The sequence below is a fragment of the Hordeum vulgare genome, chromosome 3H, assembly GCF_904849725.1.
Source record: "Hordeum vulgare subsp. vulgare chromosome 3H, MorexV3_pseudomolecules_assembly, whole genome shotgun sequence".
In the NCBI taxonomy this organism is placed as follows: domain Eukaryota; kingdom Viridiplantae; phylum Streptophyta; class Magnoliopsida; order Poales; family Poaceae; genus Hordeum; species Hordeum vulgare.
In genome coordinates this window covers 439546716-439564189 of record NC_058520.1, presented here as the reverse complement: position 1 = coordinate 439564189, position 17474 = coordinate 439546716, and positions in this window count along the sequence as shown.

Sequence of the window (17474 nt, the reverse complement as noted above, 5' to 3'; positions counted from 1 at the left end):
TCTTTGTCTAGTATCGTTAGGGGAAAGATGATGATCGGGTACTTACCTCGGGTATATGTGATATACCGCGAGTCGTGGATGACACGGAAGTTTCCCGTTTCTCGTGGGTCCAGCGTACTACCTCTGAAGAGTGTCAAACTATTCGAATAGCCGTGTCCACGGTCAAGGACAGTTGGGTGGTGCTGCTTAAACTACGTCCAGTGTTTCCGCATAAACCAAGTGTGTGTGAGTGGTGTTAAAAAGGTGTTGTTATAATCATGATAAAATATGACCAAGATCGGTGACTTGGGCATATAGGGTAAACCCGGATGGTTTAACCCTCAGCTGATACATTGAGGTTATGACAAGTTAGATGACTTGGGCATATAGGGTAAACCCGGATGGTTTAACCCTCAGCTGATACATTGAGGTTATGACAAGTTAGATGACTTGGCATATAGGGTGAACCCGAATGGTTCAACCCTTAGCAGATATGTTGATATTTGTAACCTGTTCTTCAAGAGTAATTCTTTAACTTGTTGCATATACCTGATCATTCCACCAAATTGCATTCCACTAAAGATGCATGTTACTGTTATTTTTCACTATAAATGTTCATATCATGGGTTGTTTGCGAGTACATTCAAAGTACTCATTGGCTTGCCACTGGTTATATTATTGACCAGACATGGAAGGACCAGAGTTTGGCGATGAGTACGCCGTCGGAGACGAACCTGCGATCTAGGACGCTTCCAAGTTAGAATGCCTGTTAGTGTAGGCTTGATGGCATGGGCACCGCTTAGCCCTTACGAGTTTCCGCTACCCGATGTATCTGTTTAATTTGGCTTTAGGCCTCGCTCTTGAACCCGACCTTCTAGTCGTTTGATGTAATAATTTCGGTACTTGGATGTAAGACTCTATTATTCAGTATATGTGTTCAGTGAACATTGATCCTTGGGGTCACTAGGCACGGCGAACTCGACTTGCTAGTCGGGGTCCCCACAGAACTGGTATCAGAACCATCCTGACTAAAGGAAGCCTTAGATAGCATGGACGTTAGCCGAGAACGTTAGAACGCCAGCCTTGCACAAGATTTTGCACATACAACCTTCTAACTTCTCTCCTATGCCTTGTAGATGGCTGCCGTACCTAAGACGCTTCTGGAGACCGGCTTTCCACTACTTCTGGTGGATTGTCTCGAGAAGTGCCACGTACGTCGCACGCCCATCTTCCTCTACCACGAGCACTGGGTCAATGCCGACACTAAGGAATATCACGTGGATGTGATAGTGAAGGCTAATGACTCCCCGTCTAGTTGGTTCTTCGAGGGACCACAGATGGGAGAGCTGATGTTGGCAGTGGAGACGGCTGCACGAGAGGCGCTCGTGCAACTCCGCAGCATCCTCCCTGAGATGGCTAATGAGCCTGTCACTCGTCACCGACCTTTCATTAAGGAAGGAGTGGATGGGAGTTGGACACTCACCCCAGCCATGGAGGATGGGATGCCATTAAGGTTTCAGACCTACTTCAGTCTCTCGTCGGACACCCTGATGCACTTCCTGGTTAAGGAATCAGTCAAGCTTCACCAAGAGCTGCACCTAGTCAAGGGCCCGCTCCACGCTGAGAAGATGCAGAACTGCAAGCTAAAGAAGGTAGGCGCACCTGAAGGGAGGACAGCTGTTGCCACTAGGGGTGGTGTGTTACCCATCCAGGCAGTCCCACTTCGGAGTCGCCGCCTGACAGCGGAAGAGTACACTGAGATCTTCGGCGCCTCGCCTAAGAGACGCCGTGATGTGCGGATTCTTTCTTCCACTCCTATAAAGAAGGAAGATGTTGATGAAGATGAGGATCCTGTTGAGTCCGCCTTTGAGACCGAGCAGTCCGCTGCGTAGGATTTAGCGTAGGCAATTAGGAATACCCCGAGCATAGGGTATCCATGTATCCGTTTCTAATTTGCGTATGTCTGCATGATGTAAGTCACATATTGCCTTAGGCAGCCTGTAAGTGACTACATCACTTAGTTTTTATGAATGCAATTTCCAGTTTGTCAAAAATTTGGTTTTGAAAACTTGGCACATGCACGTATTGGACCCCCTCTTACTAGGAGAGAATCCTTGTATTCCCGAGCAAGGTGGCATTTTGACCTGTCTGTTTCTATGACAGGATGGTGAATGCAACCCGCAACAGCACCTTCGGCAACCCTGGTGCCGCCTCCTCAGGGACGCCGCAGGGAACCGAAGGAGAAGCTCACGCTGGAGGTCACCACGAGCAGCCTAGAGACCTTCCACCACCACCTCCTCCTGAGAACTTGACGATGGCTCAGTTCCTTCAAGCTCTTCGGGAGGAGCGTCAAACCAGCAATGCCGCTATTCAGCAGCTGACTCAAGTCCTGGTGGACAACCCGCCGCGGAATGGGAATGGCGGTGGTCGCTCTACTCTTTCTGAGTTCATGCGGACTACGCCCCCCATATTCACGGAGTCGACTGAACCACTGGACGCCGATGACTGGAGTCGCACCATTGAAGACCTCCTTGCACTGGTCAAGTGCACCGACGATCATGAGAAGGTCCTTTATGCTTCTCACTGTCTCGGAGGCATCGCCAGGGCATGGTGGGATGGATTCCAGATCATGCGGATAGGGCAAGTCATCACTTGGGCGATGTTCAAGGAAGGATTTTGCGCGACTCACATTCCACCTGGACTGATGACCATTAAGAAGCAGGAATTCCGAGCCTTGAGGCAGGGCAGTGGAACTGTTAAGGAGTACCTGCAGAAGTTTAACCTCTTGTCGAGGTATGCGCCCGAAGATGTTAACACTGAGGCCGCTAAGGTGGAACGCTTCATGGAAGGGTTACAGCAGTCCCTGCAATACCAGCTGGTGGTTTGCGACTGCCAGACTTTCAGCGAGCTAGTTAACAAGGCGCTTATGCTAGAAGACAAGCTCGTGCGATGGACGACACCCGCAAGCGCAAACTGATAGGCAGTGGAGGACCGAGCAACACAAGACCAAGACCATGGCAGTCAGCACCTGCAAGACCCAACTTTCAGCAGCAGTACAAGTATCCGGTGTTCCGCCAGAATTATCAGCCTTAACAGCAAGCCAAGGCAGCAGTCAACCCGCCAAACAACGGTGGAGTCAAGACCAACCCTCCGGGGCAAGTCACCTGCTTTGGGTGTGGTCAGACCGGGCACTATTCCAGGCAGTGCCCCAACAAGAAGCCTGACGCACCACGTCCCAATGCACCCAACCCCGGTCAAGGTGCACCACGAAGGAACCAGCCCCCCCGCAACCAGCAGTTCAATGGCAGGGGCCGGATCAATCACATCACTGCAGAAGAGGCGCAGGAAGACCCGGACTGCATTCTGGGTACGTTCCTCGTCAACTCAGCTCCAGCAAGAGGGTTGTTTGATTGTGGTGCCTCACATTCTTTTGTTACTCAAGGGTTTGCAGAGAAGTGTGGTTTAAAACCCACTCTACTCCGTGGGCAGATGGCAATTCAAACCCCGGGAGCAGTATTGCGAACCTACCTAGGGTGTAGAAGGGTCGAGATAGTTATCAATGGGACGAGCTTCTTGGCAGACCTCATTGTGCTTAAATCGCAAGGTGTAGAAGTAATCCTCGGCATGGATTGGTTGGCCAAGCACCAGAGTCTTTTGGACTGTGCCAACAGGGCCATTACCATGACAAGCAACCAAGGGGTTAAGGTCAAGTTTGTCTCTGAGCCAGTATCGGCTCAAGTGCCTCGAGTCAACAGTCTATCCAAGGTAGAGCTTGATCAAGTGCCTATAGTCTGTGAATACCCGGACGTCTTTCCTGACGAGCTACCCGGAATGCCTCCTGACCGAGACATCGAGTTCATCATTGAGCTCATGCCCGGATCAAGGCCTATATATAAAAAGCCTTACAGGATGGGTTCCGAAGAGTTGGCAGAGCTGAAGAAGCAGCTGGATGAGCAACTCAGGAAAGGGTTCATCCGTCCGAGTGCATCACCTTGGGGATCATCTGTTCTATTTGTTTCAAAGAAGGATGGTACCATTCGACTCTGCGTCAACTACCGTTCTCTTAATGAAGTCACAATTAAGAACAAGTACCCGCTCCCCAAGATCGAAGACCTGTTTGACCAGTTAAACGGGGCCAGGGTATTTTCCAAGATCGATCTTCGATCGGGATACTACCAGTTGAAGATTCGACCCGAAGATATACCCAAGACTGCACTCGTGACCCGGTACGGTCTATATGAATGCACGGTCATGCCCTTCGGTTTGACAAATGCCCCAGCCTACTTCATGTACCTCATGAACAAGGTCTTCATGGAGTATTTGGACAAGTTTGTCATCGTGTTCATCGATGACATATTAATCTTCTCCAAGTCTGAAGAGGAGCATGAGCAACACCTGAGGCTAGAACTGGGAAAGCTTCGAGAGCATCAACTTTATGCCAAATTCAGCAAGTGTCAGTTCTGGCTGAACGAAGTTGGATTTCTGGGTCATACCCTGACGGCACGCGGTTTGGCCGTAGATCAGTCCAAGATTACTACAGTGACCAACTGGGAATCACCAAAGGACGTGAAGGATGTCAGGAGTTTCCTCGGGCTCGCGAGATACTATCGCAAGTTTGTCGAAGGATTCTCCAGCATCGCTCGGCCTATGACTCAGCTCTTGAAGAAAGGCCGGAAGTTCGAGTTGACACCGGCGTGTGAAGCAAGCTTCCAGGAGTTGAAGAAGAGGCTAACTACCGCCCCGGTATTGGCTACCCCAGACATCAACAAGGAATTCGTGATATATTGTGATGCCTCTGGAATCGGGCTCGGTGGAGTCCTGATGCAAGATGGCAGGGTCATGGCGTACTTGTCACGACAACTGTGACCACATGAGGAGAACTACGCCACCCATGATCTCGAGCTAGCAGCTGTAGTGCATGCTCTGAAGACGTGGCGACATTACCTTCTGGGGAAGCGATGTGAGATATATACAGACCACAAAAGTCTGAAATATATCTTCACTTAGAGGGAACTGAATATGAGGCAGCGGAGATGGCTTGAGTTAATCAAGGATTACGACCTCAGCATTCAGTATCATCCCGGCAAGGTGAACGTGGTAGCCGATGCCTTAAGCCGGAAGGCAGGCTCCTTGAACGTCACGCTCAAGGAAAGGTTACCCGTCTTGTATGAAGAGATGGAGGACTTCGGGCTTGATATAGTCGAACCAGGGTACCTGGCCAACCTCAAGGTCAAGACTACTCTGGCAGATGACATCGAGGAAGCCCAGAAGGGGCACAAGAGTATCGAAGGTCTCAAGAGGAAGGTGCGAGAAGGCAAAGCCCCAGGATTCTCGATTGATGAGCAAGGAGTACTGTGGTACGGGAAGGGCTTGTGCGTACCTAACAAGGCCGAACTTAAGGACTTGATCCTGCAAGAGGCTCATGACACACCGTAGTCTATCCATCCAGGTGGTACCAAGATGTACCAAGACATCCGAGAACGATTCTGGTGGCATGGCATGAAGAGAGAAATTGGCTCCTATGTCGCTAAATGCGATGTATGCCAGCGAGTCAAAGCTGAACACCAGCGACCTGCTGGATTACTGCAACCTCTTCAAGTGCCAGAATGGAAGTGGGATAAAGTCGGCATGGACTTCATCACCGGGTTGCCCCGGTCGAATAAGGGTCATAACTCCATTTGGGTCATAGTCGATCATTTGACCAAGGTGGCCCATTTCATCCCTGTTAACACCACCTATGATGGCAGCTAGCTGGCCAGTCTGTACATTCATCGAGTGGTGAGTCTCCATGGAGTTCCCAAAGAGATCGTGTCCGACCGCGGCACGCAATTCACCTCAAGATTCTGGAAGAAGTTTCAAGAAGCTCTCGGAACCAAACTCTCCTTCAGTACGGCTTTCCACCCGCAGACGGGCGGACAGACCGAGAGGGTAAACCAGATACTTGAGGACATGCTCCGCGCATGTGTTTTGGCTCATGGCGCCAAGTGGGAAGACTGCTTGCCATTTGCTGAGTTTTCTTACAACAACAGCTACCAGTCCAGTCTTCAGATGGCCCCATTCGAAGCGTTATATGGGCGGAAGTGCCGCACCCCGCTCAATTGGTCCGAAACCGGTGAAGGGCTAGTTTTCAGACCAGAAGCACCGCAGGAAGCAAGGGACAAGGTTCAGCTTGTCCGAGAAAACTTGAAGGCAGCTAAGTCAAGGCAGAAGAGCTATGCGGACCCTCGCCGCAGAAATGTGGAGTTTGTTCCCGGAGACCAAGTGTACTTGCGAGTCACGCCTCTCAAGGGGACCAAGCGTTTCCGCGTCAAGGGGAAGCTAGCTCCAAGGTTCATTGGACCCTTCAAGATCACGACAAGGCGCGGGGAAGTAGCTTATCAGTTGGAGCTACCTCCTGAGCTTTCGGGTGTGCACAACGTGTTCCACGTGTCACAGCTTCGGAAGTGCTTGAAAGTGCCGAACCGTCCCGATCTTTACAAGGACATTGATCATCAAGCTATTGACCTTCAACCGGATCTTACCTACCGCGAGAGACCGATCCGCATTTTGGATGAAGCCGAGCGTTGCACCAGAAGCCGCACCATCAAGTTTTTCAAGGTCCAGTGGAGCAACCATACCAAAGCAGAAGCCACGTGGGAATGTGAAGACTATCTCCGGTCAGAATTTCCCGAGCTATTTAACGCTTAGCTTAGGAATCTCGGGGACGAGATTCTTGTAAGAGGGATAGGTCTGTCACACCCTGTTTTTCACCACAAGTATTTTATGTTGCAAAAATCAGAGCTTGTTAATTTTTTTTCAAATAATGTTGTGAGTGCAATGTGAACCCTTGTATGAGTGAATGCTTGCTTGTTTGATGACTCAAACCCATGAAAACTTCTTATTTTGCTCTCTTCAAAAACCCTTTTTCCTTTATATCAAGATCACCTTCACCATGTTGGGATACACTACTAGCTCATGAAGCCAAGTGGCACTTCCAACCAAAGTTGGTGATGTGATCCAAATATCATTTTCATTCATTAAAAACATTAATTGGTGATTTAAAATATTATTTTCCTATTTTATATCTATGTCTGTTTCTAAGGCGAGTAATGATATTTCCACAAGGAAAATTGCTTTCCTGCCTTAGGAAATTCTGAGTAAATTCATGGAAGCTCAGAAGGACATATATTTTCCATATATAAGATTTTCAACCCTATTTTATATTAATATTATTTGAGTAAAACCCTGAAAACCATTTCTGTCTGTTTTAGCTTTTTGAGATGTTTCCAAAGGAAATTATCTCAGTAAATTCCCATAAAATTACAGGAGCCCTCCCAAGCCATATTAGGTGCTCACCTAAAATCTCACCTTGATCCAAGGTGGGGAAGTGCACCTAATGAGCCCAAAACCCTCTCTGTCCAGAGTAGAGTTGGAACAACTCTACATTGCAAAGTTTCTCCAATGGAGCTGAAACTTTGCAGAGGTGTTTGACACCCCAAATGAGAACTCCACACCAAAGATGGGATTTGTGAGACTCTGTTTGGCCACACTTCCTTTGTAGAGGACAACACTGGTCATTTTGAGGCATTTTCAAGTTTACAAAGCCAAACTGGTTCAATGGAGCTCAAATTTGGTGAAACCCCATGTTTTTACCCCAAGACCAAACCTGTTAAGTTTCATTTCCAGTGGTGGAGTGGAAGCACCCCAAGTCACTGTCGAACACCTATTGACAGGAAGGTAAAAACCCTCCTAGCCACTGTTTTACCCAATGGCAAGGCCCCAAACTTGGTGGGTTAGAGCCCCAAAACACCCTGAGCACCCAGTCAATCAGCTCCTCCCCAACTCCAAGCACTAGTGACAAGAACTCCAATTTGAGCAGCAGGGCAGTACTGGCAACACTAGTGTTCCTTGCTCCCTTGACCAGCTCGAGCTCCCACTAAACCACAACGGCTAGGCACACTCCCAGCAACACTCAGGACATGGAGGACACGTCCCAAGTGCCCCAGAGCGAGCCAGCATACCGTGGCATGCCAAATCTGTGCTCTGGGCGCGCTGCAGAGAACCTCCCGCAAGGGGACGACGCCCCGGCCGGTCCCGACCTCCCCAGTTATGTCCAAACGCTCCTCCGACAACCATTCGGTGCAAAGCTACCCCAGGGACCCTCTCCCCCTCGCGCAAGAGCTCAGGCGACGCGTGCCTGTGCGCGCCCGACGCAGCCGAGCATGCACGGTCGCTGCGGCTCGACCCCACTCGCTTTCCCTCTGCGGCCGATGCACCAGGAGGTCCTAAACCACGTCCCGAACCCGTGGTTTCGCGGTCAGCACCTCACTGTGCTCGCACGCGCGCCACGGTGAGTCACCGGCGCGCCCGAGTCGGGTCACCGTCGATGGCCTATAAATAGGTCCCCCCGGCACCCCAGCACCCTCCAAGCACCTTCAGCACGACTAGTAGACACCCCCTAGCCACCCAGTCGAGCTCGCAGAGTCCCGGTGCTCGAGATCGACCGAGGCCCCTCCGCCTCGGAGCTCCGGCCGATCTCCGGCTACACGTCGGCTCCTGCGCTGCCCGACCTCCCATTACACTCCCCTTGACACCAGGAACATTTCCCCCAGCTTTCCCGAGCGAATCCGTGCTCCTAGCCACTAGTTCAACACCAACCCGAAACCCTTCCGCCACGGTCACCTCGTCGCCGGTGACCCAGACCACCTCCGGTGACGTCCCGACCACGAGCAGGTAGGCGGAGGCACGAGGGACCCGTTCCCATTCCTAGATTGGCGTGAGGCCAACGACAGCCTCGCCGGCGTCCATCTCCACCTCTCTGGCTGGAGGTAGGAGAAGGACCCGACAGGAGGAGCCCACCTGTCGGTGTCCTGGGGTAGCCAGCGCACGCAGCCGCTGACGCTGACCCCACGGGCCCGCAGGTCAGGTTTGAACCTGGCCCGCGCGCGCCTGGTGGCCAGGCCTGCTGGCTCTGCCGACTGGATCCAACCCCCTGGCCTTTTTCCTTTTGTTTTAATCCAGTAACTTAAATGATTTTTATAAAAATATTTAACCAGTAGGAAAATATGATTCTTCCACCAGTAATTTTCTAAAAATGAGTAGTATTTTATTCTGTATTGTTTGACATTTATCACAAACAGAAACTATTTTGATATACTAAAATGATATTAAAAAGCACTTGTTTGCTTTTAAATAAATATGCTTAGCTAATAAAAACTATAGGAAACATTTTCCAAAATAATAAACTGAATTTATTCAAACTTTGCAACATTTTTTTAAAAAGCACTTTGTGATCTGTTTTTAGTAAGAGCTATTATTTATTTACTCCTTTCTCGACGGTAGAGTTACCGAGTGATGGAGGACCCGGAGCGGAAGACCTCGAAGACCCCGGATACCTAGCTGACCAAGGCAAGCAACTCTTTGACCATGACTTAAGCATATGAAATGATGCACGCTAGTATAGCAAGTACTTTCGTTGCATGAGATCACAATGCCGGTTCATCATTGATGTGATGGTACCGAAGGCTTCATCGAAGCCCTTGCATGATAGTAATGTTATTCACCTGGCTCCTCGGAGCACAAACATGATGAGCTGACCCTACTGTCCATGAGGATCATGCTACTGTCATGTTGATTAGTAAAGTTATAAGAACATTGCATTGAGCTTGACCCTACCCGTGAGGGTCATGTTGTTACCATGATGACAAGTAAAGATAGAGCATTTTATCATGAGCATAATGATGAGTTAAATAAAGAGTTTATGAAAACCGCGTCGGGTGCCACTAATGCCCGAGGGTGATGATGAGTTGGTGATCGCTTTTGGTGAAGTGATGTACCGGTGTTTTGTGTGAGTATGGTTTCGGAAATGGGATTAGATTTATGATGTGTCGACCGTCCCAACCTTACCAGTACGACCACGATACTCCTTTATGGGACGGGGCTTTGTTGATTACTCTGGTCGGTACTAGCAAAGAGCCACATTACTAGTGGCGGGAGTGATCGGTGTCACTCTCGTGATGGGGTCGTGCCAGGTAGGACGACTATGCCATTATTATGAGTTCCAGGCACACCGTTGCTCCCTGCATGGTTGATACAGTCCAGAGTCGGTGCTCGTAAGACGTACAACATGTGGGCTGGGTACCAATCGAGTGGACCTCTTTGTCTAGTATCGTCAGGGGAAAGATGTTGATCGGGTACTTTCCTCGGGTATATGTGATATACCGCGAGTCGTGGATGACACGAAAGTTTCCCGTTTCTCGTGGGTCCAGCGTACTACCTCTGCAGAGTGTCAAACTATTCGAATAGCCGTGTCCACGGTCAAGGAAAGTTGGGTGGTGCTGCTTAAACTACGTCCAGTGTTTCCGCCTAAACCAAGTGTGTGTGAGTGGTGTTAAAAAGGTGTTGTTATAATCATGATAAAATATGACCAAGATCGGTGACTTGGGCATATAGGGTAAACCCGGATGGTTTAACCCTCAGCTGATACATTGAGGTTATGACAAGTTAGATGACTTGGGCATATAGGGTAAACCCGGATGGTTTAACCCTCAGTTGATACATTGAGGTTATGACAAGTTGGATGACTTGGCATATAGGGTGAACCCGAATGGTTCAGCCTTTAGCAGATATGTTGATATCTGTAACCTGTTCTTCAAGAGTAATTCTTTAACTTGTTGCACATACCTGATCATTCCACCAAATTGCATTCCAATAAAGATGCATGTTACTGTTATTTTTCACTATAAATGTTCATATCATGGGCTGTTTGCGAGTACATTCAAAGCACTCATTGGCTTGCCACTGGTTATATTATTGACCAGACATGGAAGGACCGGAGTTTGGCGATGAGTACGCCGTCGGAGACGAACCTGCGATCTAGGACGCTTCCAAGTCAGAATGCCTATCGGTGTAGGCTTGATGGCATGGGCACCGCTTAGCCCTTACGAGTTTCCGCTACTCGATGTATCTTTTTAATTTGGCCTTAGGCCTCGCTCTTGAACCCGACCTTCTGGTCGTTTGATGTAATAATTTCGGTACTTGGATGTAAGACTCTATTATTCAGTATCTGTGTTCAGTGAACATTGATCCTTGGGGTCACTGGGCACGGCGAACTCGACTTGCTAGTCGGGGTCCCCACAAGAGAAAGGCATTAAATCTGAAGATGTAAAAAATCTACCACCTATCGAAGAGATCCATGGTCTTGATAACCCGATACAGGTAGTAGAAGTAAATTCTCTGGATAGATTCAATGAGAGTGATATTCCTTTTGATAAACCTGCTAGCTTATGCCTGGATGAATTTGATAACTTTGTTGCCAAACAACAAAGTTTCAATGATTATGTTAGCAGACAATTGGAACAGCATGCTCGTATGCTTAGTGATTTAAGTGCTTGTGTGGACAGAAACGTCAATGATCTTAAGCTCTTGAGTAAACATGCCTCTATGGTTACTACTCAGGTAGAACAAGTACAACTCAAAATGACTTGCACAATGAGTTGAATGACAATTATGTTAGAGTCGTCACTAGAGGCGGTAGAATGACCCAGGAACCTTTGTATCCTGAGGGTCATCCTAAGAGAATTGAACAAGATTCTCAAGGAGTTAGCACTGATGCACCTAGTCATCCTAGAAAGAAGAAGAAATATGATAGGAACTTGGACGCTAGCAACCCAGATGTTGTTACCCCTGAGAGTCCAAACAATGTCTCTCTCTCTGATGTCGGAAACCAATCTGGTGATGAACATGAGCCAAATGACAATATTGATAGTGATGTTCATGTTGATGCTCAACCTAGCAATGATAAGGATGTGGAGATTGAACCTGCTGATCTTGATAACCCACGGCCTAAGGCTAGGAGATATGATAAGAATGACTTCGCTGCTAGGAAGCACGGTAAAGAAAGGGAACCATGGGTTCAGAAACCCATGCCCTTTCCTCCCAAACCATCCAAGAAAAAGGATGATGAGGATTTTGAGCGCTTTGTTGAAATGATTAGATCTGTCTTTCTACAAATGCGTTTGACAGATATGCTGAAAATGTCTGTGTATGCTAAGTACATGAAGGATATTGTGACTAATAAGAGGAGGATACCTGAGGTTGAGATTTCCACCATGCTCGCTAATTATACCTTCAAGGGTGGAACTCCTAAGAAACTAGGTGACCCGGTGTGCCCACTATACCTTGCTCCATTAAAGGCAACTACGTTAGAACTGCGTTATGCGACCTTGGAGCCGGTGTTAGTGTTATGCCTCTTTCTCTTTATCGTAGGCTTGAACTGAATAAGTTGACATCGACTGAAATCTCTCTACAAATGGTCGACAAATCAACTACTTTCCCTATCGGCATTTGCGAGGATGTGCCTGTTGTGGTTGCTAACGTTACTATCTTAACAGACTTTGTTATTCTGGATATTCCCGAGGATGATGCCATGGCGGTCATCCTTGGAAGACCCTTTTTAAACACTGCAGGGGCTGTTATTGATTGCAACAAAGGCAATGTCACTTTCCATGTTAATGGTAATGAGCACACGATGCACTTTCCGAAGAAACAACATCGAGTACATTGCATCAATGCTATTGAAAGAACTTCATCAATTCTTATTGGGAGCTTTGAATGCCCTATACCTATTGTCAAGATGAAGTATGATTTACTTGTTGGGGATATGCACATCCACGTTGAGGTAACCTAGTGATTATTCGAAAATTCTCCGTCTTCTTTTGCGATTCGAAAAAGTTTGTCAAGGAGACTTGATCAACCTCATTGACGGATTTCTTTCGATGACCATGAGATGGATGAATCAAGGAGTCACAAACCTTTGTTCCAAGCTTTCACCTTTGGTTGATTAGAAGAAAAATGATAGATTTAGTTTATTTTTCCCTGTTTTCTGCTTTTAGCGTCCCATAGAAAAGTACCCCGAAAATAAAAGTTCTCCGAACATCCTGAAAATCAAGTATGATTTTTCTGGAATTTTTGAAAAATACTGAGATGAAGAGCTAGTCAGGGGGCCGCACCAGTGGGCCACAAGCCCTGGAGGCGCGGGCACCCCCTGGCCGTGCCTACCAGGCTTGTGGGTCCCACGTGCACCCCCTCCACTCATTCTAGCTCCCATCTGCTTCTCCTACCTCCAGAAAAAATCGTTTCGCAGCTCAAACCCGTGTTCTTGCTCTTCTTGTTGGGATTTTCGATCTCCTTGTGCAAAGCACCATTCACCAAACTGTTTTGGGGAAATTGCTCCTTGGTAAGTGACTCCTCCATAGGTCCAATTAGTTTTTGCTCTAGTGCCTTATACTTCGCATATTTTGGCTGCCTTGGTGACCATGTTCTTGAGCTTTGCATGCTAATTTTAGCTGGTCCCAAGTAGTTTGGATGCGTAATATGGCCTCTAGGCACTTGTGGGAGTAGTTGCTATGAGTTTTGTTGGGCCTTGTTCACTTTTCCTTAGAATCACTAAAAAATTCAGAAATTTTCAGAGATAGAAAAGGGAAAAGATGAGGAGGTTCTTAAGAGGCTCTTCAAGCCGTGACCCCAAGGATGATGGGAATGAGAAGAAGAAACCCAAGTATCCGGTCCCTCGAGTTGCAGACGTTCGAGCGTGCGAGTGGCCAAGTGATGTGTTCTTACACGCCGCCGGACTTTATGAGGACTTTTATTACTTGGTGGAGAACGTAGGCCTTACCGCCTTTGTTGAAGATAAGTGTCCACAATAACTCCTCCTAACTAATATTTTCGTGCAAAGCTTTAATTTCTATCCAAGGAAGAATCCTCCTATGGTTGAGTTCAAATTATATAATATCCCCGAGCGCATGTCACTCCAGGATTTTTGCAATGTTTGCAAATTGCCTTTTGTTGGGGATATTCATGAACCTCGTCCACGGGACTTGGAGGCTTTCATAGATACTATTGTTGTATGAGAGGAGAGAGAAGTGTCTTGCGCTAGAGCTGCTAGCATACATTTTCCCGTGCTTCGGTACTTCTCACTATTCGTGGGAAAATGTTTGATTGGCCGTGGGAAAGCTGGGTCCCTTAGCTCCCCAGATCTTGCGGTCTTGCACGAAGCCCTTTATAATGACAAAACCTATAGCTTGGGCGCTATAGTAGCTCAACGGTTGAACATGAACCGTTCTAAAGGCGTTGTCTATGGAGATATCTATGCTACTCATCTTGCTAGACATTTTGAGATACCCATTAGACTGGACGAGGAAGAAGAGATTCTTCTTCCCGAGAGATATCTAGATTATGATAGCATGGTTCGCCATGACTTTCTTGATAGAGATATAAATAGAAGGATGATTTATAACCTGGTATTTAGTCAGGGTACTCGTGAGACTATTACTTTGCCTGGTCCTTCTTTGTTCAATCTTCATGCAGGCAGGTACATTATTATGACCTCGGACATCTACACATATTGGGGCATAGCCCAACCATAGGTGCCCGTGCCCGAGCCACCAGTCGAGTACCAGACGCCAGTTTATCAGTGGGAGCCAGAGGAGCTCACATAGGAGTGGCATCCTCAGTCCACTCCGGAGTACCCCGGAGCTGGTTATTTCCCTCCTTGGGAGTATACCAACTTAGGCCAAAAGCCTAAGCTTGGGGGAGTATGTGTTTCTCACCGACTTTACATTCTCGCTTATGCTTTCACTTTGTTCGTCGGCGTTCACACTTTGCCACTGTATCATCCATGCTAGTTTATTTTATTTTTCTCGTTTTCTTTTTGTGTGTCTGTCTAGTTTGAGAAAACCCAAAAAAAATTTCTTTTTCTTCTTTTGCTTGTTGGGAGCTTTCCCGTGTAAATAGTTTTCTTTTTCTTTGGGTCAAGGTAGAAGACCATGGTTACAATGTTTAGTGGCTCTCGCATGCATATTTGTTTATCTGTTAAAGAGCCATATTACTTTGTCTTCTCCTTTGTGTTTGCGTGCAGATTCCAGCTTTAGTCCAATGCACGAGCACGCTTATTATTGTTCACATCATTCGGTTGTGCAAGTGAAAGGCAATAATGATGATATATGATGAAGAGACTGAGCCTGGAAAAGCTGGTATGAACTCGATCTATTTTGTTTTTGTAAATATGACTAGCTCATCGTTCCTGATTCAGCTTTGTTGTGAGAGAAACATGTTTGCAATGACAACTTAGAGATCATAGTTTCTGATGCCATGCTTAATTAGCTAGGAGCCTAAAATGGTTTGCCTTGGATGCGAATATGAATTTTGAGATGACTGTGATGTAGTATGATAGGATGGTATCCTCCGTTGAATGATTCAAGTGGCTTGACTTGGCGCATGTTTACGCAGTAGGTGAAACAAAATCAACATAGCCTCTATGATATTCATGTTCATGGTGATTTATGTCCTACTCATGCTTGCACTCATTGTTGGTTAATCTCAATGCATTTTGATGACTGTTGTCTCTCTCTAGTTGGTCGCTTCCCAGTCTTATTGCTAGCATTCACTTGTACTAAGCGGGAATACTGCTTGTGCATCCACTTCCATAAACCCAAAGTTGTTCCATATGAGTCCACCATACCTACCTATATGCGATATCTACCCGTCGTTCCAAGTAAATTTGCATGTGCCACTCTCTAAACCTTCAAGAAATAATCTGTTTTGCATGCCCGAACCGCTCATGTGGTGACAGGGGGCTATCGGTATCTTTCATGCTAGGCGTGTTATCCTCGATATGTGTTTGTTCACTATTATTCACGAGAAAGGGGCCGGTAATTGGAATTCCCGGTTCCATGCTCAAATCGAAAAGATAATTGCAAACAAAATTCCCCCAGGATTGATATTGGTATGGACGGCACCCGAGTATTCGGCTAGTTGTGGATTGTGATTGATCGGTGGTGGGGGAGTCAAAACTTTACTTTTCTGTTTGGGAACCGCCTATAGCATGTGTAGTGTGGAAGATGGTGAAAACTCTTAGTCATTGCGTTGACAATGAAAGCATGCCACCCAAAATTATTATCTCTATTTTTAAAGCTTGAGCCCCGACACCTCTGCAAATCAATGCTTCCCTCTGCGAAGGGCGTGTCTATTTATGTTCCAGTTGAGTCATCTTCCTCTTATAAAAGCACCAATTAGAGAGCACCTCTGTCATTTTTATGCTTTGCTTTTAACTGTGATTGAGTATGACTGTGACTGGATCTTGTTTTCCTTGAATTACAATGTTTAGTCAGCCCTTGGTCTTTGAAGGTGCTGTGCATTTATGTTTTGCGGTCTCAGAAAGAGCTAGCGAGATACCATCTGTTTGTACTAATTCATGATTGTTTTGATTGAAGTGTTGACGTTTGAGACTTATTATTATTTGCTCGCTAGTTGATTATGCCATTGATATGAGTTTACCATGAGACCTAGATGTCATTTGCTTATGTGGTTAGCTTGTGATCTTGCTGAAATTCTGGTTATGAGTTAGACATAGTTGCAACAACAAGATCAAACAGATTTCGTAAAAGTTTTTGTTTTGTCTCTTTCAGTTTGTCAACTAAATTGCTTGAGGACAAGCAAGGCTTTAAGCTTGGGGGAGTTGATACGTCTCCGTCGTATCTACTTTGACGAACTCTTTTGCCCTTGTTTTGGACTCTAATTTGCATGATTTGAATGGAACTAACCCGGACTACGCTGTTTTAGCAGAATTGCCATGGTGTTGTTTTTGCGCAGAAATAAAAGTTCTCGGAATGACCTGAAAATTTACGGAGAATTTTTGTGGAATATATAAAAAATACTGGCACAAGAATCAGCAGAGGAAGTGGAGCGTGGAGCCCACAAGCCCACCAGGCGCCCCCCCTGGCCGCGCCTGGCAGGCTTGTGGGGCCCACAATGCTCCACTGCCTCCAATCTCAGGTCTATTTAGTCCCTTTCGTCCGAAAAAAATCAACGAGAAGAGTTCATCGTGTTTTACGATACGGAGGCGCCGCCACCTCTTGTTCTTCCTTTGGAGGGCAAATCTGGAGTCCGTTCTGGGCTCCGGAGAGGGGAACTCGTCGCCATCGTCATCATCAACCTTCCTTCATCGCCAATTCCATGATGCTCTTCACCGTTTGTGAGTAATCTCATCGTAGGCTTGCTGGACGGTGATGGGTTGGATGAGATCTATCATGTAATCGAGTTAGTTTTGACGGGGATTAATCCCTAGTATCCACTATGTTCTGAGATTGATGTCGCTACTACTTTGCCATGCTTAATGCTTGTCACTAGGGCCCGAGTGCCATGATTTCAGATCTGAACCTATTATGTTGTCGCCAATATATGTGTGTTCTTGATCCTATCTTGCAAGTTGTAGTCACCTACTATGTGTTATGACCCGGCAACCCCGGAGTGACAATAGCCGGAACCACTCCCGGAGATGACCATAGTATGAGGAGTTCGTGTATTCACCAAGTGTTAATGCGTTGGTCCGGTTCTTTATTAATAGAAGAACATTAATATCCCGTAGTTTCCATTAGGACCCCGCTGCCACGGGAGGGATGGACAATAGATGTCATGCAAGTTCTTTTCCCTAAGCACGTATGACTACATACGGAATA